Source organism: Haliotis asinina, chromosome 10 (genome assembly GCF_037392515.1).
Source record: "Haliotis asinina isolate JCU_RB_2024 chromosome 10, JCU_Hal_asi_v2, whole genome shotgun sequence".
Classification (NCBI taxonomy): Eukaryota; Metazoa; Mollusca; class Gastropoda; order Lepetellida; family Haliotidae; genus Haliotis; species Haliotis asinina.
Genome location: NC_090289.1, coordinates 36,747,302 through 36,771,413, shown reverse-complemented (window position 1 = coordinate 36,771,413; position 24,112 = coordinate 36,747,302). Strand labels below are relative to the sequence as shown.

The following is a 24,112-nucleotide window of genomic DNA, read 5'->3' as shown; positions in this document are numbered from 1 at the left end:
GACCGCTCGATCCCGTCAGTCGACTCTTACGATAAGCACAGTCGCCTTCTATGGCAACAAATTTAAAGGGTTGCTGATGGCCTATTCTACCCCGGATCTTCACGGGTCGGAGAACTAGGTTGTAACGAAAATAATATAGTTCAGGGACTGTGAAACAGACTAACCCATCAATATCTTGGTGAATTTGATTCACCATGATAACGGAGTTACTTTGTTTAACGCTCTTCGAAATGATATCAACAATGTGGCGTAATAATCTAAAGTACAGGCTTCATAAACAACGGATAAGTGGGTTGCCTTGTCGTGAATACAGGCACAATACGAGAAGTCGACACCTGGTGTCTTCGCTTAAGTACAGGGCCTGTAACTCTCGCGAGGCACTACTAAGCTTGTTGCCTGTGGGCGCGCCAACTGGCGATATGCGAGACAGGGCCCATCTTACTCCCGTTATCAGATTCCCGGTGACAAGTTTATACTCAAGAACCAGTCCTGGTTCTAATTTGCGCGACCGTCTTAAATGATTGAACGTGACCGGACCAAACGTACACACATGCTTGGTTGTGACTAATTTGGGAATGGTTAAATCGGTAATTTGTTATTCCTACAAGGATTATTTGCCAACAGACAATCATGAGACCAATCAAAAAGATGTGAAGTTGTTTGTCACCGGAAGTGCTGAAGTGCCATAACCTACTTAAAAGTGGAATAGTACAAGGAGTCGTAAAACCAAATTGACCCACTCACGTAAAAAACATATTAGTTCGATTGTCTTATCACCGGATAACTAATACACACACACGCACACGCACACGCACACGCACACGCACACGCACACATACAGACATATATAATTAACATATATACATATATGTCTTTTGGATTTTTTAAAACAACGTTGACGTTTATATGCCTATATTAAACATCATCCAGTCAAAGTATTATTTTACTTCAATAACTGGTTAATATTTTAGGTCATATTTGTAATCTTGTCAACAAAGGTAAAGTAGTTTGTGGTTTGTTCCAGATTATTTTATGTCAAATCAGTTTTAAAGGGATAAGTCGTTGAACAATACCAAGGGTTTTTTGAAGCTGTCATTCGGCAACTACAATTACGGAGAGATGCACGTGCTGTTCGGAAATTGTTGTAATATTTTGTCCCGCTCGCAGCATGGTGTCTGCCGGGCTCCACCAAAACACAGAATGTTTGAAAAGTCAAAGATTGAAATGAAAACATTCGCCTGCATACCAACTATATATAATTAGACTAATTTCCCCGAAGCCAGACAAATGTTACATATGGCACTTATTGCTCTGATTACAACGGTGGTTGAAACTCTTGTTGACATCCATGTAAATACCAAACCGATTGACTTGTCAATGTCACAAATGGTAATTCACTGAACATCGTGAATATCCGGAGATGTTCGGGAAATGGTACCTACTACATTCTTAACGACTAGTTTGATTTGGCACATTGGAGGAGCCTTAATATCAGGCCTGGTGGAGTCTGCTAACATAATTTCGTTTTTCGGACACGACAATTCTGCCCTAATGATACATTTAAAGCCTTTGGGATAATGAGAAATATTAAATACGTTCACACGTCAGTCTCTCGCTTGGTTTTATACGATAGTCAAGTAATTCGTAATGTGACAACAGAAAGTAAGACTGTTTTCATGTCACCCACAAAATCTAATTCTCACCTTAAAAGCGGTGGACTGGAAAACATCATCAAGCACTCCCCTTCGATTCACTTTTATACATAGGCTAAATTATATATAACATTAGTCGAAAGGAAACAAGTCTTGGCCACCCAGTGTTTCGATTTCGATGAGTACAACTCGAGTTACCATATTATCAAATTAACGCTTTCGCATTAAGTAATGAAGCATGAACTCAATTTACCGGTAACCCCCATTTTGACATATCGGAAAAAGCATTTCCTAAAAATCTCAGCAATTTCCAGTTTTCTTCCGACTTGCACGTGCAAACCCCGAGCATTGGCACGTGCGGTGAGAGGCAGACTGTTGTACTCGTATCTCTAGGCTCACAATAGACCGACTGTACGCCACATGTATGGTACAAGCTTCCTCACAGCGCCTTCGGGTTAAATGCAGTTGGAAGCGTTTTGTGTTTGCGAATGGCGCTGAGTAATAATTCATTGGGCTTCACAATAAAATATCACGCATGTAAAACTATTGTCAAAGTTTTCAACTGAATTAAAGCGTATTTATTTTTGAATATCCTTTCTATCAAGAACATAAGAAAACGATGTTCTTATTTCGATACTGTCAAATTGATTATTATAGAAAGATTTAACAAAACTGCTACTTGAAATGAAATCGTGCGGGTTTAATTGTTGGATGAGATGGCTTCAGGGACCCGTATGTAGGATGTCTTAGATGCACATGGTCACGCATGCCCTCATGTTTAACGCCGCTTTTAGCGATATTCCAACTATGGCAACTACACCAAATACCTACTTCAGACACTGTACACATGTGGGGAATCGAACCCGTGTTTTCAGCGTAACGAGCGAACACATTAACCACTATGCTACCCTAGGCTCTCCTCGTGGACGTCAATGCCGTTTTGAGAGCAAGGGGTGCACGATCTGAACCAAATATACAGAACAGCTATAAAACTTTACAGTGATTGTTAAAACGCTGCACGTGATTTATCTCACCTTTCAGGAAACAAATACTCATAAAACCACAGTCGTGTAAACTAGATCTACTATATAGTCTCTGATGTAAGTGGAAATCGCACTTCGCCATTTTGTTCAGAAAGCCATTATTATCTTATGATAAGCCTGTCCGAACACACGTGACCAACGGATAATGGCGAGGAAGGAGAAAGAAGTATGGAGTTCTAATTTTGTAATTATGATAGAAATAACTCTATAACTGTAAATAAAAAGGGGGCTCAGCGAACTGGCAGATTCACAAATCCAGCTTTTTATTATCAAAAAGTGATTGAAAGGAAGAGAAACGCGGAATGTGTTTCATAAACTGTAAGGTAGTGAGTGAGTGAGGGGGTTTAGTTTTAAGCCGCTTTTAGCAATATTTCAGCAATATCACGGCGGGGTAATCGAACCCGGGTCTTCGGCACGACGAGCGAACACTTTAACCACTAGGCTACTCCATCGTCCCACTGTTAGGTAGACTACAGAAGATGGGTTTGGTTGGCTGGTTTGTTGTAAGCAGCACTCATCACTATTCCAGCTAATAATCGAGCTAAGACAATACAGTGATCAACATAATGATCACTGGTCTACGCAAATGGGACATGATGACATGTGTCAGCTATGTGAGCGAGTGTGACCTCTCGAGCCCTTTAGTCGCCTCTGACGACTGCTGACCACGTTCCCTATCTTAAACCATTAACGGGCAATGGACAAGGTATCCTACCAGTATTTATACAGGACAAAAGTAGTTAGGGATATATGTAACTTTTGAAATTATCAATAATGATCTATTTATTCATTGGCACACTCGTGAAATATCAGTCATAAAAATACTAATATCCCTAATTTGTTTTGTTCAGTATATAAAGCTAACAGAGCCAGTGTGCAATGCGTTTATCTGCATGGCATGTTTCCATTCCATGTTAGTAAAATCGCGAGGGGTATACATGTACTCGCCCCTGGCCATCCGCTGGACACGTGTGTCGTCGATGCTTCGGTCAATCCAACGATCTAATTTTAAGTTCACAACAATTTCATCGTGAGATTAGTCAGTTAATTCGATTATCTGTGTTCGCTGGAATAAATATATGATACGGACGTCAGTCACAAATCATTCTGTGATTGTCTGCTAAACACACGTTTCTTCATCGTGAGGTAAGAAACTTTACATTCTTTTACTTTGTAAAAATGTTTATGTTATGTCTAAAGTTTCATCTGTTGCACCTTAACTATATGTTATGACCCTTGACCCTTGACCCTTGGCCCTTGGCCCTTGGCCCTTGGCCCTACCGTCAAGGCAATCTTGTTCGTGACATCCTTCCTGTATGCCTTCATCATCCGTGAAGATGCGGGCTAGAATTTGTCTTCATCAACCCATGCTTGTCGTAAGAGGCTCCTAAAAGGGCTGGGTGGTCAGTGTCGCTGACCTGGTTGAGACATTCCAATGAGTCCCAAGTGCGTAGATCGATGGCCATTGTGTGCAAGGAATCTACCCGTGTTCTCATATATCTCATAACTGATTGTGTTCATACTCGAATAATCAATTGCAAATAACTGTATTAATGATTGATTATGTATATTAATTCGTTGACTGTGTAATAAACTGCTCTTTTATTTACTCAGATCTTGTGTGGACCGAGATTCCCCAAAAACACGCGTTTAGTACTGTAAAACCCGTGAAAGGTCCTGGGTAGAATAGGCCTTCAGCAACCCATGCTTGTCATAAAAGGCGACTATGCTTGTCGTAAGAGGCGGCTCATGGAAGCAGGTGGTCAGGCTCGCTGACTTGATTGACACATGTCATCGGATCCTAATTGTTCAGATCGATGCTCACGTTGTTGATCACTGGATTGTCTGGTCCAGACTCGATTATTTACAGACCGCCGCCATATAGCTTGAATATTCCTGAGTGCGGCGTAAAACTAAACTCACTCACTCACTAGTATTGTACACTTTAGGGCCCATACGTAGGCCGAGGCACGAGACCGTAGTACTTCAACACCTCTTCGAATTGTCTCATGGTTGGCATTTGATAGAAGGAACCGATATCCCATACAGGAATAACAAATTTCCGCCTACTATGACGACTGTCAACAGCTTTGACAGCCAGGAATGATTTTACCCTTAGTCCGGTCCAATAAAGTCATATTTGGCGATCGTGGGATTTCGAACCAGAACTGGGTTTTTAATATATGTTTGTCACCGCAAATTCGGAAATAAACTGGTCCTCGTCCTGCATATCGCAAGTTGGCACGCGCAAAATGAGCCGAGAAACAGCTTAACACCGGAAGGTGAGCCTCGCGAGACTTAAAGGCCCTATTGCATATTCATTATTTCGTTGGCAGTGATGTTCCAGAAAGGACCTTAACATTTTTGCCAGGCCATAAACCTAAAAGCCATACAAAGCCATAAAAGTTCTCATTTTTTAAAAACTCTGATCGAACATCTTCTGAGCAGTATATGGCACTCCTTAGTATCTTGATAACAAGCATGTTCGATTTTACATCAAAGTTGTGACATGTAAACTGGAGCTATTGCAATACTGATGAAGACTGGTTAGTTGAGGTCATCTTTCATGTAGCCGCGAGGGGAGTTCTGACGCCCTGAGCTTCATGCATAGAGGAGCGGTGGGATAGCCCAGTGGTTAAGGTGTTCGTTCGTCACGCTGAAGACCCGGTTTCAATTCCAAACATGGGTAGACTGTGTGAAGCCCATTTCTGGTGTAGGTCGCCGTGATGTTGCTGGAATAGCGCTGAAAGAACTCATGCAGTGATGTTAACCTGAAACATTTGAGGCTGTTTCACTCCTCACTCTGCAATCTTTTCATGTAGGGCAGCGAGACCTTGGATGACAAGTACCTGGGACAGAATGGGTTTATTCCAGCTCAGTTTCCTTCTCTTCAATGAGTGTATTTTCCTGACAAATTAACCACATTATACACTAACGTAACCCACACTGAAAGGTATTCAACGCGCTCCTCTTCAGATTTTTGGCCGATGTTTCTCATATCCAGCTAAAATGACTGTGCTCCCAAGAGACGGACGTTGAGAAAAACACAGTTTCCAAACATATTTAATCGGCATGAGGAAAGTAGCCATAAATCAGTTCCCAATTTGGTGAATTTTGTCAGTGTATACTTCAGTCTCTGTGCAGGATTCATTTCAACAATGTTTAACCTTGTTTTCAGGTTAGCCATTTCAAGTTCTTAAGCAGTACTGTAATACGTATGTTCAGTAAAAAGGGGACTGATTACTCTTAAGGCTTGTAATTGTCTGGAATAAAAGAAGATTATTGTATGGTCAAAGTGATTATACATAGGACTAGGTCACAGTTTACTTAAAATTTCCATTTTTACTATACATTAATTGTTTCAATGACCTAACGATCTACATCTGTATTCAAGACACGCACTTTCCAAAGTTTTCCTAGATGTCGCTTCCGCGTTTCCTGTACAGCCTCGATTTCATATTCCATGTTTTTCATGATCGTGAGGCGATTGGCGTATGTCTGCCTCTGCTTCGTTGAAAACAATGACAGTTTTCTAAAAACCCACCAACAAAACGTCTTGACGCTAACATAGCTCGACGGGAGCCCGTACTTTCACAAACTGCAGTTGACAGGCCAGTGTTTAGAGGTCAAGGTCTAATAAACCTGTTGTATGACGTCAACAAATTGCAAAGTCATTCATGGTGGCTCCCATGGTTTGTTCCGTGCTCTAACATTTAATCTCAGAAATAAAGTTTTCAAATTTGAAATATTTCAATATGGAGCCCCAGACCTATGCTGAATGCCAGTTGAAGCTATCCACATTTTATACTGGTGTTTGGTATAGATTATTTGTTTTTCTCTAGGTCTAGGGCACTCGATGCTCATAGCGCTGTGGGCGATATAAGCAGTCCTGTTCAGCAGCACAATGTGATGACGTTTAGAATTGCGTAGTGCATTTAGTCTTCGCCCAAGAATCGAAGTTTCAGTGTTCCAATTAATGCATTTGATTTTGTTCTTTCGTTAAAATGTATATTGATGGCTTGTTGTTCAGTTTTGTTTAATAAAACAATAGTACCATTTAGCAACCATAAAAGCAATCAGCTCATGTAGACGTGGGGCATATCGCTATCCGTCCGTTGTGCGCATGCCATGTCATGCGCAAAATATGCAACAACTATGCACACTTGCGCAGGGAAACCTTTCGAATTTCTAGAATAAATGAGGCATTTTCTGCTTGAAGAGGTTTTGTAAGATCTCGATGTGCCAAAGAAGCAATGTGTTTTACGAGGGTGTCTTCCGGCAGCAAGCACGCATCATTATGTCATCTCCTCTCCATCAACGCCCCACCCCTCTCGTGGCCCACTTTCACCCCCGGGTTCTCCATCGATTATGGAGGTTGATGGTTTGAAGGAGAGGAAGAGGTCAGAGGATTAGAGGTGGAGCTATGACGCAAGCTCCGTGATTTCTCGTGATAATCCTCAGTCTCAGCTCAGAGGATGGAAAAATGACTGCACCTTGGATATTTTAATCATTGTGCGATGTTTCCATCACCTATGTTGTTAGGGTGGAGATTGCACAAGAAATGGCGCACATAACTCAGTGGTAGATCTCCTCTCTAAGTCACTCATGCCTTTCGTTGCTTCATTCTCAAGTTAATTGACAGCTGCCGAGGTAATGTCGTTCAGACCACGCTGCCGACCTTCTCCAACGTTGACGTCCTTTGATGACAATCAAGCCCATGCCTGTATCTTAAGAAAATAGTTTCTGGCACTGTGGTAGAAAGATTGCCTATTTTTTTTATTTTTCGTATTTTTTTGTGTGTCATCTTTCAGAAAGACCGGTCTTGAACGTTCTGCATCTTCAGTAACGGCGTACTTAATCAACGTGGCTGCAGCCGTCTCCAGTCTTGTTAAAACTGAGGCGAGGGATGAAGGGTGGTCATGGCACGGAGGCTTGTGACGGGTCTGAAGCAGGCGGCGTGAAGCGAGGGGCGGGGTGCCTGTCGAGAACAGATCCCCGGGGGTGGTGGATATTGGCAGGGACGTTGGGAAAAGGTATCGGAAGTTAACTATTTGAGGATATGGGCGTGACTGGATGTCAATGGCTGCTCTTGGGGGGACCGGGATTTGTTTTGTCGTGGGAAAAGAGAAAAAAAGCCTTGACTCTTTGCGAAATCTGTGAACGTTGCCTTGATTAGTTTTTGTAATTGATATACTCGAACGAGCCAAATGTTTCGTGTTGGTTATTTTGTGAATTTTCTGCTCCATTATTTTAAACGGTTGTGTTTAGAAATTGCTTTGGTCTGGATATTTAAGAATACATTTATAAGACATGAGGGCCATATGTTCTTGCAGGAAAGATCAAAGGGACTAAGTTGTACTAATGTCTGAGACACAGTTCCAGTATTTATTTATTTATTTATTTATTTATTTATTTATTTATTTATTTATTTATTTATTTATTTATTCTCGTACTGCAGATGCAAACGTGTTCAAAATAAGTCGAACTGTGAACAAATGGTAACCGTTCGCCATCAAAGCTTACACGATAACATAAGAGTGACGAGAGAACTAAACTCTTCTCGTGTAATTGGCGAAGGGTGAGCCCAATGATGAAGGCGTTCGCTAGACACGCCAAAGGAAAGGTTCGATGCTTCACGTTGGTTAAATGCGTTATCCGTATTTTTGGTATTGCTTCAATATTACTTAATGCGGCGATTAACTGTGTTCACTCACATGTAGAAAAGTCTGTAATGAACTTACGACTCATGACTGCTCGTAACGCGGGTTTGTAAAACCGGCCTAAGTACGCATGCACGCACGTTACTATTTAAACTTGAAAGCGACAATAAACCTCGTTTCACCTCACCTCTAAGACAGTACCTCTCAGACAGTATGACGCCGCTTGTATCGGTGTGGTGACGGGGAAATCAGAAATGGGCTTCACACATTGTACCAATGTTAGAAGTAGAACCCAGGTCTTTGGCGTGTCAATCGAGCACTTTAATCACTAGGCCACCTCACCGCCCATTACACAGTGTGTGAATGAGGATGGCTTTACGCCGATTTTAGGAATATCACGACCGGGGGACACCAGAAACGGACTTCACACATCGCATCTATGTAAGAACCTGGGTCTTCGGCGTGACGAGCGAACGCAATACGCACCAGGCTACCCGCCTTAATTTTAGTAAAAATATTCAAAAGGTTGTCTCATCGGCCCTCAGCTCTCAAACAAAAGGACTTAAGGGACTACGATATAAACGCATCGGAAATATCGCGATTGGGAATTGAAAACCCACTTGAAATATGACACACATACATTTTTACAATCAAACAACTAATTATGCTTTAAGACAACGGAGCTTTCAGTTAATTTCCATATGTGCCCAGGAGAGTGGGGCACTACCAACAAGTGGCTTCGGTTCTTTTAGTATTCCAACAATCCATCAATCACCCTCTGAGTACTTCCGGTCTAGCATTGATGATATTTCCCTAGGGACTAATCATCCATGAAAATATCAAAATCATGATCGATAGATTCCAGAAACTCTTTTGAAGATTATAAAGATTCGCTGTATCGTTTCATTTTAAACTCTTTGATGCTAATTATTAGATCGGGAACAAAGGCAATTTTCCTGACAACTGAAAATAATCCGATCCCTGAAGTCCATAAGAGACTCATAACGCGGAAGTTTAAAATTCTTGGAAAATGAAAATAATTTTGAAAGAAATTAACGTCTTTCATTCAAATTTACAAATTCATACATGATAAAACCTACTAACATATGTTAAAATTAATTAAATACGATAAATAAAAATATTATAATAAATACGATAACTGAACAGCTGAGCAGGAACAGACGCCCACGTGTCACAAAATGATAATACGTGTCCAATCTGGGCCTAAGACCAGTTCCATCAAACTGTATAAGTAAAGTTAAAGTTTAAAATTTAGGTGTGTGACCAAAGACAGTAACGTCACAGGCTTGTACAACGGCTCCAGTGTGCATCAGTATATATCAACATATATACTACTTATATACCACTCACAATTTACAGGAAGTGTTACCAGTGTGGACATTGAAAATCATGTGAAGCAATCACATCTTCTTTAACTTTCTTTGAGCAGTATATGTTCGCGTTCTCCTTGCCGCCAACGCCGAACAATGCTAAACGCAATGGAAGACATATGTAGTCGGTTCGAAGAATAGCTATATTGCTGTGACTACTAGGCTTAGAGTAGTATACGGAGAACACCCACAGATTTTTATTCTGAATGCTGAGCACCAGGTAGGGTAACCACAAGTACAACGGACCTTTTTTGTGACACAGTGAGGCCATTCGTAACTACTCGGGTCATTCCGGAAAGCCTTCTTGCAGGTTACGGAAAGAGGCGAGTAGTTACGAATGACAGTGAGGCGACGAGCCATAGTCGTCATGCTCCGTCAGGACTCGTGACAATTCGGGTTAGAACTGAACTTCAGTAACCCATGCTTGTCGTAAGAGGCGACTAAGGGGATCGGGTCAAGCTCGCTGTTCTCAGTTGCATACTGTTGATCACTGGAATGTGTGGTCCAGACTCGATTATTTACAGACCGCAGCCATATAGGGGAAATATTGCAGAGTGAGGCGTAAAACTAAACTCACTCACTCGGCTCCGTTTGGAAGCTCTGTCCGATCAACCACGTGGACCGGCCAGGTAATGAGTGAAATGGCATGGTTTGGGTCCATTGTTTGGAAAAGGTTATCGACCTGTCAAAATACACACATGGCAGAATGTGACGCAACTGCTTCGTGTGTTCTTGCGAAAACCAACACCCCTGTCCTGTTATGTTCTGTATCAGGTCACCCCTCACTATCAGTACATCGCTTAATGTATTGCAACAATGTATTGTTTATTGTTGAATATTGTTCTTTTCAGGTGGTTAGAGTTATTATAATGCAGAGTGGAATAGTTTTTAAGTTTCGTTGTAGATTTAGGACAATAAACGTATTATTTCACAACGTTCGTGTATGGCTGTTATTTTTCCCTCGTGTTTTATACAACAGCCTGTCGAGTGCTATACCTAAAATATGCATCACTGAAATACACTAAACCAACTCACTCACCCTTTAGTTCGGTACAGCAGCGTGTTATGTACGCATTTCGAAAATAACTTCGTGATATCTGAAGTTCGTTATAAACGAGTTCGGTACAAACGTAGTCTACTGAATACACACAAACAAATAAATGGATAATAACATTCAGTGATTGATGCTTTCAGCTATATCATGACGTCAGCCTGTAAACCCTGTACTGTAAACGAGTGGTTGAAAGCATGAATAACAAAGGCGGATCCAGATCCCTCCTTTTTTGTTGTCCTGAAAGTTTATAAGGGTTCATTAAAAGACCACTGAAGCTCTTGTGGAAACGGGTGACCATGAATCGAAAAGTGCAACCCCCTTTCTCAAAAAGCTGAATCCGCCCCTGAACAACGACCCTGGGCTTTGTCGCGTGCCTGAAACTGAAATAATACTTAGCACTCTCACAGTACATGTATTTATATGCCCTGTCCCTCGCAAGTTGCGCCGTCTTCAATTAAGTTTGAAAAGGATGTTACTGAAAAAATAACACAAGTTCATGCCAAAATTATTATTCGTATTCATAACTGAATTTCTTAAAGTGAATGGACATCAGACAAACGCTTACAAAATGCTTTTTGATAGATTGAAGGGTGTGGATATTTTGTCTGTTGGCAGGTGTAAATAATTCATCAGCTGATTGAATATCAATAATTAGTTATTGATTTCAGTCTGTGTATTCTGTTTTATGTTGTGCTAAATCAAAGAGTTTACTTTTGTGGTGACATATTTTCACAAGCCATTGTTTATCAAGGTAAATAGAAGATAGCCATACACATATATAGGAAGTTCAGGTAACTCTGATCAGGAAACAACCTTAAAACAACATGGGAAAATTATTAATAAGCATTCACGTGTATGCTGTACTGAGCTGTTACTTGATTTTAGAAGTCGGTAAGGAAACAAATGAACTTGTTTCTGTGAATTCATGTTTCGTCTGCACAAGGCCCGATGACCGACATGGAGTGTTACACGTGGATATGGAGTTGATTTGGAATATGTGACGGTCGAATTGTTTCAAGTATGTTATGCGATGGTGTTGTTTGATACATTCAAATGAACGTGCTCGAGATATGCATGACTTTCGAGCTTTCTAAACATTCAAGACAGCTGATCTGTACGACTATGTATTTGGCAGTCCGGCTGTTAGACATATGCAAATGCAAGACAATTGATCAGTTCGAGATGTACTTCACAGTTGCGCTGCTCGAGACACGTGGGTTATTGCTCGAGCTATGCGTGGTTCTCGAGCCGCTCCAGATGCCAGACAATGAATTTCGAAATATACTTGACAACTGAGTTGTTCCAGGCGGCTCGTTGAAGTTTCCATGGTTACACTCATGCGCATTTGCAAACACAAACCATACGCATTTATGTCCAGCAAATTTGTGGTCAGATTATATGATGTTCATTATTTCATATATATTTTATAGTGACTATATTGTTATTATGCTTCTTCGGCAATGTAATCCGTAATTTGTGTTTAAATAACAACAGTACGGTCATTTCATATTACTCGCTAACATAATATTTACATGCTGAGTTAATTCATGGTTATAGTTACAAGATGAAGTCGCACAATCGCTAAATGGTTCGAGTACATTTTAATTTTTCATCAAATATTGATGCAGAATCAGTAACTATATCTTTAAAAATCAAAACACGTTTCCATCAATTAATTCATTAAATGATTGTCAAATTGTGTGTTTGGTGCATCATTTGTTTCTTGGAAAGTCCTATCAGAAGCTCAAATTTGATTGGTTGGTAATTATCACCAACTGTGACTGTCAGTCTGTTGTCTTTGAACGCCCTCTGACTCAGGCACTCATGTAATGTTACCCACATGACTAATTACATAGATTTAGTCCTTAATTACAACTCATCAAACCCATGCCTTTTTAACAAATCAAATTTCTTGGTTAATTTACCAGCTATTCTCTCGGGAACAGCAGGTGCTGACGGGCGAATTAGAAGTAATAATAAAAAATAATTGTGATATTTACAAGATTGTGATTACGAATATGAAATCAGTTATAATGAAGAGCTTGAAATTTATTTTAAATTTTCAGAGAAAGAACTGTGATTTTCCTCATCCGTTTACATGAATTTTAAGGAATAATTCTAATGAAATACGTTTTTAATTGTGAAATTCAAAATATTGTTAGATAAAATCGTGTCGTGTTAATTAATAATTGGGTATAAAATCGTGAAACTCTGTAAGTTATTCTGTTCTTTTTTTCTTTAATCAAAAGGAAAAATAATAATTTCATAATGAGGGAAGTTTTTGTTTTGACACATAAGAAACAAGAAATTTTAACTTGACATTATAAAACTTATTGTGAAATTAATTATTTACTAAAGAAGTAGATAACTGCAAAGCTTTGTGCAAAACGTTGTACATTAACTGATCGTGTTGAGTAAGAGTGTACCTTAACATCTTTCATCTTTTCCTATGAAGACTATTAAAGTCAATGTATTCATGTCTTAAAAGAAAAAAAAGTATTGATTTCATATCAGATCTATTGATGTTTATAACTATCAGTGTGGCGAATAGCACTTTTGTGAAGCATAAATTACTACAAATTGGTGCGTTCGACTGAGACTTTTAGTGCTCTTGTAATTTCGAAATATTGAATTATTTATTCTTACAATGTTTCTAGTGTCCAACAAAACGTATTATTTGTTACATGTGTTCGTTCATAGTTGTGAAAATATTCGTTAGATATTTTTTAAAACTTCCGTACATATTTGAAGTTTATTTACTGCACATTAAAAACATGGAAATCAGATACGGAGGAAAGACGAAACTTGTTTACTCTGAGTGATTAGAAAGAAACATGATTGGTGAAGTTTATTGTTTTCTGCTCTAAAACACATTTCGGTGTTCTTTTCCCTGTGTTGTTGCCAGAGGAATGATTTTCCGAGCTAACAGATTTCTAACTATCAATCTCGGTTCTAAACTTAGCTTGCACAGCCTTGCCAATATTTTCGTTACCTCGTTAGTGAGTAAACACGAATTCTCGTCATCGATGGGCAACAAAAAACACCAGAGTTCCGATAATCCCATCTAGTGCTTATATGCCCATAGCCAGTGCGACATCGCCCACGGCGGAGACAAACCCGACTAGCTGACGTTGGCGATGGCGTTTTAACGACCAAAACTGGTTACGAGCAAGATGTGAGCTTTTTCTCCTCGCGCCCATCGGCTCAGAAAATCAAAGATGGTGTTTCTAATTAGATTGTTTCTACGGATGCCAATTACAAGTTTCTTCAGCGCTGACAGGGACTGTGGGATTGTACGTCCCGGTCAGGCATATCTAACCGGATTAGGCGCTCATGCCCTGTTAGCAGGTTTAACTCAAGGAGGCGACAAGTATAGATGCTACATCTGTCCATCCCTACCCCCTGTCCCCAATCCCTATCACGTTGTCTGTCTCTTCTAAACTCACTAACATACCTTCACCCGACGGCATGCTGGGAAGAAAAATGGCGGAGCGGCAACGATTCAGCGTGCCATTAAAGCTTTTGAAAATTTCGTGTCGGCGACGGTAAAACTTCTCTGAAGCTTGCCTTTTGCAACAAAGAGCCTTTCTAATTAGCCCATGAAGTACTTTATTTGTCGCTTAGCAACCACCCGAAGGTCACAGTTAGGACCGACACGTCTTTAGCGTGCATTTTGAAAAATCGCATTGATGATTTATTCTGAGTTGCTTTTAACAAGGAAAAACTTCTCCTCGAGATGGGGGGAAACCCGTGGAGAACAGAGATGAACAATACCTCGGCAATCTGGCTTTGTCATACCTGCCACTAGCTTGTCAAAAACCTTCACTGCACTTGTCTATCAAGCTAGCTAAATGCTGTAGTCGACATCTCTCTCACGCGCTGTGAGCCCGACCCGACGCAGACGACAATGGTCGCCATTTTGAAAACTCAGCATGACGCCATTATGAGAGCGGAATTTTGACAGGTAAAGATCTAATACATACAGGAAAGAGCTCGGAAGGCGAACAGAGGATTTACTCGCTCCCATTCATGTAATTCAGTAATATATAAAGACTGCCAGTGAGTATTTAAGCTTTAATCTGCACACAATCTTTGTAATGGACGTCAACCAAGTGAGGGACGACGCCTGGCGGTGAACAACTGGAAATAATCAAGGGAGGGAAGTACTTTTTATCAGGGAGGAAATCATACCTACTTGCCAGTGTAGCAGTCATTTATTCAACAGCAGAATTATTTCGAAACAGTCTATCATAAACATCTTCAGTACGTTTCTATTCTTTTTTTACTCCGTTTTTTGTATGTTTAATCTGTAAATTATAATTTTTAAGTATGTCACGAAGAGCTCAATTTCATATGAGATTCGGAATATGAAGGCGATTTGCATGTATTATCTTTGTGATTATTCCAGGATTGTAATATCATCGGTAACAAAACGTCCAGAGGTGCCTAAGTCACCACTGCCACGCATTGTGCCATCCATTGTATTACGTTGCTAAGACTAATGCGATATTCATGATTGAAAAATTGGATGAGAAGAGTCGCGAACTCCGATCTCTCATGCTCGCACGTGTCACACGGATGTCATTGTTCGCGAAGAAAAAACATGATCATGTTTACCGTACACCTCGATACATCCTGCCGGTCGTGTTTATCTTCTCGTCGACAAAAAGTGGCATAACGTGATCTGTACTTTAAAATGTTTCCAAGCTGATATCCAACAGGCGAACGTGATAGTTAGGCATTGCAGTGTAATAACAAAGGAACGAAAGAATTATTATTGATGATATATTAAACTTATAAAAATGTATCTTTGAATTAAACTCCTTATTTCTGCTATCATAGATATCCATGTATTAATTCATATATTGGGCCATTTTGTGAAAATCTGAATTGATTATTTTGGTGAGGAAAAGGAAATAAAGTTCAGTATTATTATTTTTATTTTATTTTTATTATTATTTACTACATCTATTTTATGACTTTTGAGAAACTCTGTAGTTGCGTAATTGTTTGTGTCGACGCACATTTATTGGATTAATAACAACGCTCACACATGACCGCATTACCGTAAAGCTCGCAGAAGTTCGCATATTTATATTCCTCAAAACAAAATCATTTGCAATGTCTGAATATTCCAGTAGTCCTATCACAAAAACACGAATCGGAATACAACCGAAGTCAGAATACAACCGAGCGTCCATCGATCCCGGCTTTCTCTGTCAAGAGATACACCGAGAAGATGCGAGATGTAGACACACTGAGGAGATGCGCATACCATATCATCACCACACAATGCAGTCGACTTCAAAAGAATCCTGAACATTTTAATTTTCCAAAATTCTACTCCGTAAAACTTTAGTAAAAGAGAATAAACGGAATTAATAACTGTAACTATTATTTTCTCAAATCCACTATGCTAGTTTATTAATTTCATATAAAACTCAATGTGATATCTTCCGTTATGCTTTTACACAGGAAAGTGAAAAGTTATATAAAGGCTCTTAAATCATACTGATGATAGTTTGTGAATAATATTTATATCATTACAGGCGAACTGTGCTTTAATTAATGCACGAAACGCCCTTCTTTCATAGTCTCGAAATTCGCCTTTTTTAACAGTGTCTCGGGTAAGCCGGAATTTTATCAAATTAAAGAGGAAACTGCAGAAAGCAAGGTACTTGTAAGGCGACCTTATCAAAAGAAAATAATATTAAATTAGTTAATAGCTACTATGAAATAAAATGATGTTACTTACATTATAAACATATCGTGCCAAAGGAAAATGTACTTTTTTCACTAACAGCATCAGGAACAGAGTACATTGGTTCTAATTAATTCCTGAAAATAACGAAGGAACTATATTTCTACGGAACAATGTCAAAAGCGTATTAGCACCCGGATAACTACCACCATCATCTGAAACGACTTTCGCGACCTCGGGCGGAGGTAGGTTTAATATATTAATGGAAATCAGTCTCTTTGAAGAGAAAACTGTCATCTCTGTCGAAGCGATGACTTCCATCATTTACCTTGAAAGTCGGTACGATCAAAGGAAAAAGCCCCAGGAAAGACAAGGTGCGAAAGCATACAATGTACTCTCAGAGAGATTAATTCTTTGAAGTTTCTCTTGAATCCTATAAGAGTTTCCTGTAGTGAATATGAAAAACAAGATTCATATTTTTTTCTATGCCACACTACGGCGAAACTAAGCAGACAGCTTGATCTGATGGTTCGGCTAATCGCGTTTTAAAAAAATAAGTGGCAAATATAGTTTGGAATTAATAAGGATATTTCAGATTTCAGTTCACGCACCACGGTGTTTGAAATAATTCCTTTCCTCCTCTTATTTTTTCCTACACGAATAAAACAATAAGGGAATTAAGCTTGTCATTGTATGTAATATTTTCAAACGAATAAAAAATGAAAACGATATCAAATATGAATGAAATGGAACTATAGACGGACTTGGCATGAAAGACATGGGTGGTTTTGTGGAAACCTCTATTACATAAAAATGAATAAAACTTTTACATTTAGTTGTTTGGAAAAATAATTTTAATCATTTTTTCCCTTCGCATCTGAGACAGGGCCTGGCAGTCTTGAACATGTCAAGCAAAGTCTGTGAAATTTTCTTTATAAAATGGGTTTTTGGAATGATTTAGTGAAAAGAAATAGCCCTTCATATATATTGCGTTGTTTGATAGACATGAATCGAATATCAAAGCGTCGACGCAGACAACGAAGACAACGACGCGACGATGGTTACTTTGATACTTCACTGATAGAATAGTAAGAGCGGATGAATTCCATAAAGCGAGTCTTCATTTCCGTAGGGCCGTGTGACGCGATTACTAATATTGATAATTGAATAGATTATCATTATGATCAGAATCAAAATTTGAAAATGTGAGAGTTCAGTGTATATTTCGAAAGTGATTTTACAATATATACTGTTGTCGATTGAAAGAATCACAGAATAACGAGTGTATTTTAAGGTCTTTAGGAAATCTGTGTCTAATAAGAGATTGTGGGCCAGAATATATACGAACAATATATAAAATATGTAAGAACAATGATAAATGTATATATTATTGTCATCATGAAAAAAACACGCGAGGAAGGTCAGAAATGATGGTGAATGACGTTTTACGGCGCCCTCAGCAATTTCCCAGCCTTATGACTAGTGGAAAGGTCGAGTCTACGGAAGACAATGGTGGACATCAAGAAAAAAACATCTGTGAAGGAAGACACAGAACTACAAAAGGTACTCGTTGAAATTCCCCTGATCCCAGTGTCACTAATCACAAGTTAGCATGAGGTACCTTGGATCCCAAAACACTAGTGGGATGATACTGATTATGATGATGATAATGATAATGATAAGGACAATGTCTACGACAGCGACGATAGTGAAGATGATGATAATGACAACTTTGTCGAGAACGACGAGAATGATGATGATGATTGAGTGAGTGAGTATGGCGGCTTCTAGCAATATTCTAGCAACATCACAGGGAAGGGGGGGACATCAGGATGATGATGATGTTCATGATGATGATGATGATGATGAACGTCGCATTCACTATTATTAATAATGGTCACCACAATGAGCGACGCGCGACAACTGCATGTACTGTTAGGGACTGGTGTCGAGTTAACAGTGCTATAACCCATTGAGATGCCATGGCATTCATACCTCACCTCAACACAATACACCGACTCCGAGTGGGCCAGTCCTTGTATCGTCTTAGTGAGGACCCACAGGCAAGTTTCAGTCCAAGAAATAAATTGACTCTATTTAAAAGAATTACAATGAAAAAGCAACAAATCCGTATGAAACCCAGCAAGTTTAACTAAGAACTGTGGGAATGGGCTTGTCAACCTCTTTCACATTAGGTGGATTCGACATGTTAATATATTTCCTGGGCTCAGAGATAAAAAAAACCAGGGTAAAAACAAGCACCATCTTTAAAGTCCTTTAGAATAAGAGTGAATGAGGGAGTTTAGTTCTATAAATAATCTAGTCTGGACCTGACAATCCAGTGATCAACTGCAAGAGCATCGACCTGCGCAAATGGGAACCAATGACATGTGTCAGCCAAGTTAGCAACCCTGATCACCCGATCCCGTTAGTTTTATGATGTAAAATTCATAACTCTTATCGATATTAACCTGTCGACACTTACCATAAGAACAGTGCCAACCATGTGAGATTTAATTTTTCGTAATGACATATTAGAAATATCAAGACATGCCAAATATTAAACCAGAGTCCGTCAAGACCTCGTGTGTCCTCCATGTACTGTAGAAGAACACACCGACAAACATATTAGATCCCATTGGTGTTAGAACGGCAAATATATGAACATGCTAAACCGTGTTTTTACCTCTCATCGTCAGCAAAGGCAAATATTTGACTTTCTTCATTTTCCATCTTTGGTTGTATTAGGTACACATCTGTACTAGGACCGGACTGTAGAAACTGAATTGAATAAGTTAATACTTGATCGATATTTCGGCACAAGAACTACGAAACTAATGATTATGACATATAATCAATTAGAACATTTAGAAATTTTGTTAACAACTCAGGGGAGGTAACTCTTTACTATGCGGAGTATAATTATAGTTAAAGACCCTTGATATTAAGACATTGGAGTTATCTAACCTTGATATATTTTCACCACAAAGTTCATTTGGACAGACAGCTTTTGAATATCAGCCTACTCGATTCTATTTTCGTGCAATGTTTCGATATTTTGTTTCACAGTGGTAATCAGTAATTATTCGGCGAGCCTTTGAGCATATTTCACGTGACATTCAGACCGACGAAGCTATAATTTAAGGATTATGTATTCCGGGAATGATTTAACGACGCTTTGAACAATATTTTTGTTATGTCACTGTTTCGTATGGGTGTAAAACCCAACGTGAGGCACGTCTGGGATATCTACAACTTTGATAAAACAGCAAAACACTGCAGCAGGGGTTGTGAGTAGGACCAACATAAAACATTACAAAACCCGCAAGCACAGGTAGAGAGCCTGTTAGTTTCGCAAGGTGTACTTCCGGTACTAAGCTGGTTTCAGGCTCCCTTTGCACGCGCCAGCTTGCGATATGCGAGACAGGATCCAGTCGACTTCCGGTACCAAATATCAGGTGACAAGCGTATATTCAAGGACCAGTTCTAGCCACCGCCAAATATGACTCTACAAAGCCGGACCAGCTGTCTACAGTCTTAATAGATGGCGCATTTGGGGGTGATACGTCTGTCTTACAGACCCTGAAGCAACTATATCCAAGAAAGCTCACATAAGTCTAGAAAATGTAGCATGTGTACATTATATTTTATTTTCCCTACTATGAGCATTTACTATTCATTTCCGAGACTAGTTAGTCTTGGGGATGGTTAGATCAGACATTTGTTATTCCTGTGAGGATTATCGGTTCCTTACTATCAACTGAAACCTTTCGAAAAGGTATGAAACATTATTTGTCACCGGAAGTACTAAGGTATCGCGAAGTGTCGTGACCTAATCACTGGCCCTATTGTGCTGTCAACTGCAGAAACATAATCGGAGAGATGGAGATTCGAACCTACGATCATAGGTATACGTTTTGATGTAAAATGTTTGCCAAACCAAAGTCGACATGGAACAGTACCGAACAGACTGAGAAAGGATAAAATAGTAATTTTACTATAGATAGTAAGAACTTTGAGTTTTTGCATCAGACATGCATCTCACTAAAGAAATCAACCCTTGAAGATCCAGGTTAGAATTGGTCTTCAGCAACCCATCCGACGGGATCTGGTGGTCTAGATCGCTGACTTGGTTGACAAATGTCATCGGTTCCCAGTTGTGCAGATCAATGCTTATGTTGTTCAGACTCGATTATTTACTGCATGCCGCCATACAGCTGGAATATTGCTGGCGTAAAATGTAACTCACTGTTAATACTTTGTTGTAAACCATGTTCCAAACAAACCTTAAAACAACGGAAATTGGCATCACACATAACACCCATGTGGGGATTCGAACCCGGGTCTTTAAGCATGACGAACGGACGCTTTCACCGCTAGACCACCCCACTGACCCTCATGATACACTAAGAACGCAGCTTTGCAAAGTGAAACTATGTACCCTTGACGACAGAAGCAGACCCTCAATGTGGATGTTGTTTTCTGCTGCAAACAACAATATTCTAGGTATACAACAACAACCTTTACATACCTTTGTCAGCGAACCCATGGAGGCAATGTCAGCATTCATAATGTCAACTCAAAGTATAAAAACATATCACTAAAACAAACATCCTCTCTTCATCATCCTCGACATTCGATCCAGCATTCTGCAAGTTTACGCGAGTGCATGTGTTATACGTTGACAACCTTGGAACATGATAAGAACGAATGCGGATTTTGAAATCAAGATAACAGTATCCTGGGTCCCATGAGGGACGTAACTCAACGGTGGCGCCATAGACAGCTTGGCTATCCGTGTACAGTAATTTAAAGGGTCCTGTCATCCCTCGATGACAAAACAGATTCAAGAATGTTCATGATTGTACCCAACTTGATGATATAGATATTGACATGCTTCAAGAGAGTAGCTGGTTTCAACTCTTGTATGAATTTATTTTTGTTCAAATGTTTCATACTCTGACCGTGATATAAGCTGAAACTTACCGTTTGTTGTGATTATCTGCACACGCTAGTGTGTCGTCATGCCATTTATCAGCTGTACCAGACTGAATCAATTGCATAGGGGTCAAAAGCTGAGAATGTTTTACTTGGGAAAAACATGAGGCTTGGGTTTTGTATGAATCGTGATAAGTGGGATTCGAACCAACGATCTGGTGTCGACCCTACCTTCACACTGAAACAGGCTATATATAATCTTCACCCAGCCACAGACAACTCTTCACACAGAAACAGACAACTAATAACAGTCGAAAATAAGGATGTAATCGTCACCTCGCCCCTCACCCAACAACAGACGAGAATACCTTCACATAGAAACAGACGATAGGATCTCTACCTTTGCGAAGTAACAGAGGACCATGGATCGGACGACGCTACCTTCACACAGAAACAGACGATATAATCTTCACCCAACAACAGACAACGCTATCTTCGCAAAGAAACATACGATATAATCTTCACCCAATTATGCAAAACTGACGATTCTACCTACACACAGAAACAGAGGAAATAATCTTCACCCAGCAACAGACGACACCACTTCACCCAACGAAAGACGACACAATCTTCACCCAACAACAGACGATACAATCTTTACTTAACAACAGACGGCATTACTTTCACCATACGACAGAAACCTTTCCCTTTTCTGAACACATCTTCACAAACACACATGACAACCTTCACCAAGCAACAGACACCTTTCCCTTTTCTGAACATACCTTCACAAACACACACGACACAACCTTCACTAAGCAACAGACACCTTTCCCTTTTCTGAACATACCTTCACAAACACACACGACACAACCTTCACAAAGCAACAGACACCTTTACCTTTTCTGAACACACCTTCACAAACACACATGACACAACCTTCACCAAGCAACAGAAGACACAACATTCACCCAGGAAAAGACTCATCTTTCAATGAACATAACATAACTTTCATATTTTCACGCGGAAACAAACGAGTTTACTTTCACATGGCAACAGACGAGTTTACTTTCACATGGCAACAGACGAGTTTACTTTCACATGGCAACAGACGAGTTTACTTTCACATGGCATCAGGCTATCGCGCTTCCTAACTCTATGTAACAAAAGACTTATCATCCATTACCTAGCAACAAACAGTGTCGACATTTAGAATAACAACCAATTTCCAATACGAACAATTGTTTTGGAAATCAGACCTCTCGCTCGTGAGAACATCATTAATAGAAATTGGAAGAAAAGACACCTGTATCGATGAAATACGATAATTAAATCACATTTCTCCTCTAATTGCTACATGTACATGGTTAGAGGAGCCATATTTGTACAGGAGGTGTTCCATCATTTGTTCAGAAGCCATTTGTAAACACACATTTTTTTAAACAAAACAAAGTTGCAAATTTAAACATTGTTGACCTACGACAATGTTCCATATACGAACCAGGAACATACATAATTGATTAACAATCAATGTCGGGGGACATCTAATTAGTCGAGCCATTCTGGTGTTATCCGGTTAAAGCGTTAACATTCCGAAGACTACATTCATCGAAGTGCCGTGTTTGCTATGATATGACTGCAAGGGTTAACACATAATGGCGGGCAAATTGTAACTCGCTGGACACTCCGCCTCGGAATCGTGTAAATATCAAAATGTATTTCCACATCTGAAAAGTGTCATTTAGTTGGATGAATCGATTCTAAAAAAATGCGAAAAGTGTCAATTGTGCGATATTGAGTCAACAATTCAATAGTGTCGCCATGCACCCCGAATGGGGCTATTGTGCGCGTGTCAAGCGCATGTTTACATAGTATCTTTCTATATCTAAACACCAACCTGCCAATAAATTCCCCCCCCCCCCTCCCCTCCCCTGAAAATGCTGCAGTAAATTGTCGACATCAATACGCGTATTCATCATGCGAGATGCGAGTAAGAAATCATAAGAGGCAAAAATAAATATATTGAGCAATTATTGACAGAAATAATCGTTTGGGTGTCGAGTTTTTGTTAGCGTTATTGTCAGGACGGAATACTTTTCCTACGCTGATAGGCGGCAAACCCTCATCAACCGGAAGATGCCGGACTACTTTCGATTTTGTCCACCTACTTAAACCGATGATGATTTTGCGCTCACGTCCAACTTTGTGTCAATAAGGAAAGCAGTATTTGCGCTCAGGTGGATGTCTGTCAATTTATAGCATTGTTCTCGCTTTACATAATCAGAAGCTTCCCACGCCGATTGAGGGCGAGAGTTATCTCCCTTGAAGGTCCGGTTGTTTCCCATGTCCTTAGTGTCTCCCAGTACAAATATATTTAGAAAATACAGCCATATATTTAACAGTAGATATGTTTCATCCAAATTTAGTTCCCTGGGTTTAGATTTTCGAAGACGGCCGTTAGGTAACGTTAATGTGTGGCACTTACGACTGTCTTATGGCTAAGGGAGCTTCGAAAATCTAGGCCAAGGTATCTAACACGACCTGATCACAACGTCAAACACTGTGAGGCAGCATGAGCCTAACTTTCCAGATATATCGATTGTCCATAATAGTTTTTAATTTGAATATGAATATACCATTGCATGCACTTCAAGAAGGACCACAATCTAAGGA

The 24,112-nt window shown here is 39.7% G+C and overlaps 1 protein-coding gene across 1 annotated transcript in view; it reads left to right on the top strand.

Annotated features, from left to right (window-relative positions):
• The first annotated feature begins 1,725 nt into the window (after positions 1-1,725).
• Positions 1,726-24,112, top strand: part of LOC137298884 (CD63 antigen-like) — a 93,612-nt gene continuing 71,225 nt past the window's right edge. Inside the window, exon 1 of the mRNA XM_067831237.1 lies at positions 1,726-1,731. The gene's annotated coding sequence lies outside the window, so the exon portion shown is untranslated. The remainder of the gene's footprint in view (positions 1,732-24,112) is intronic.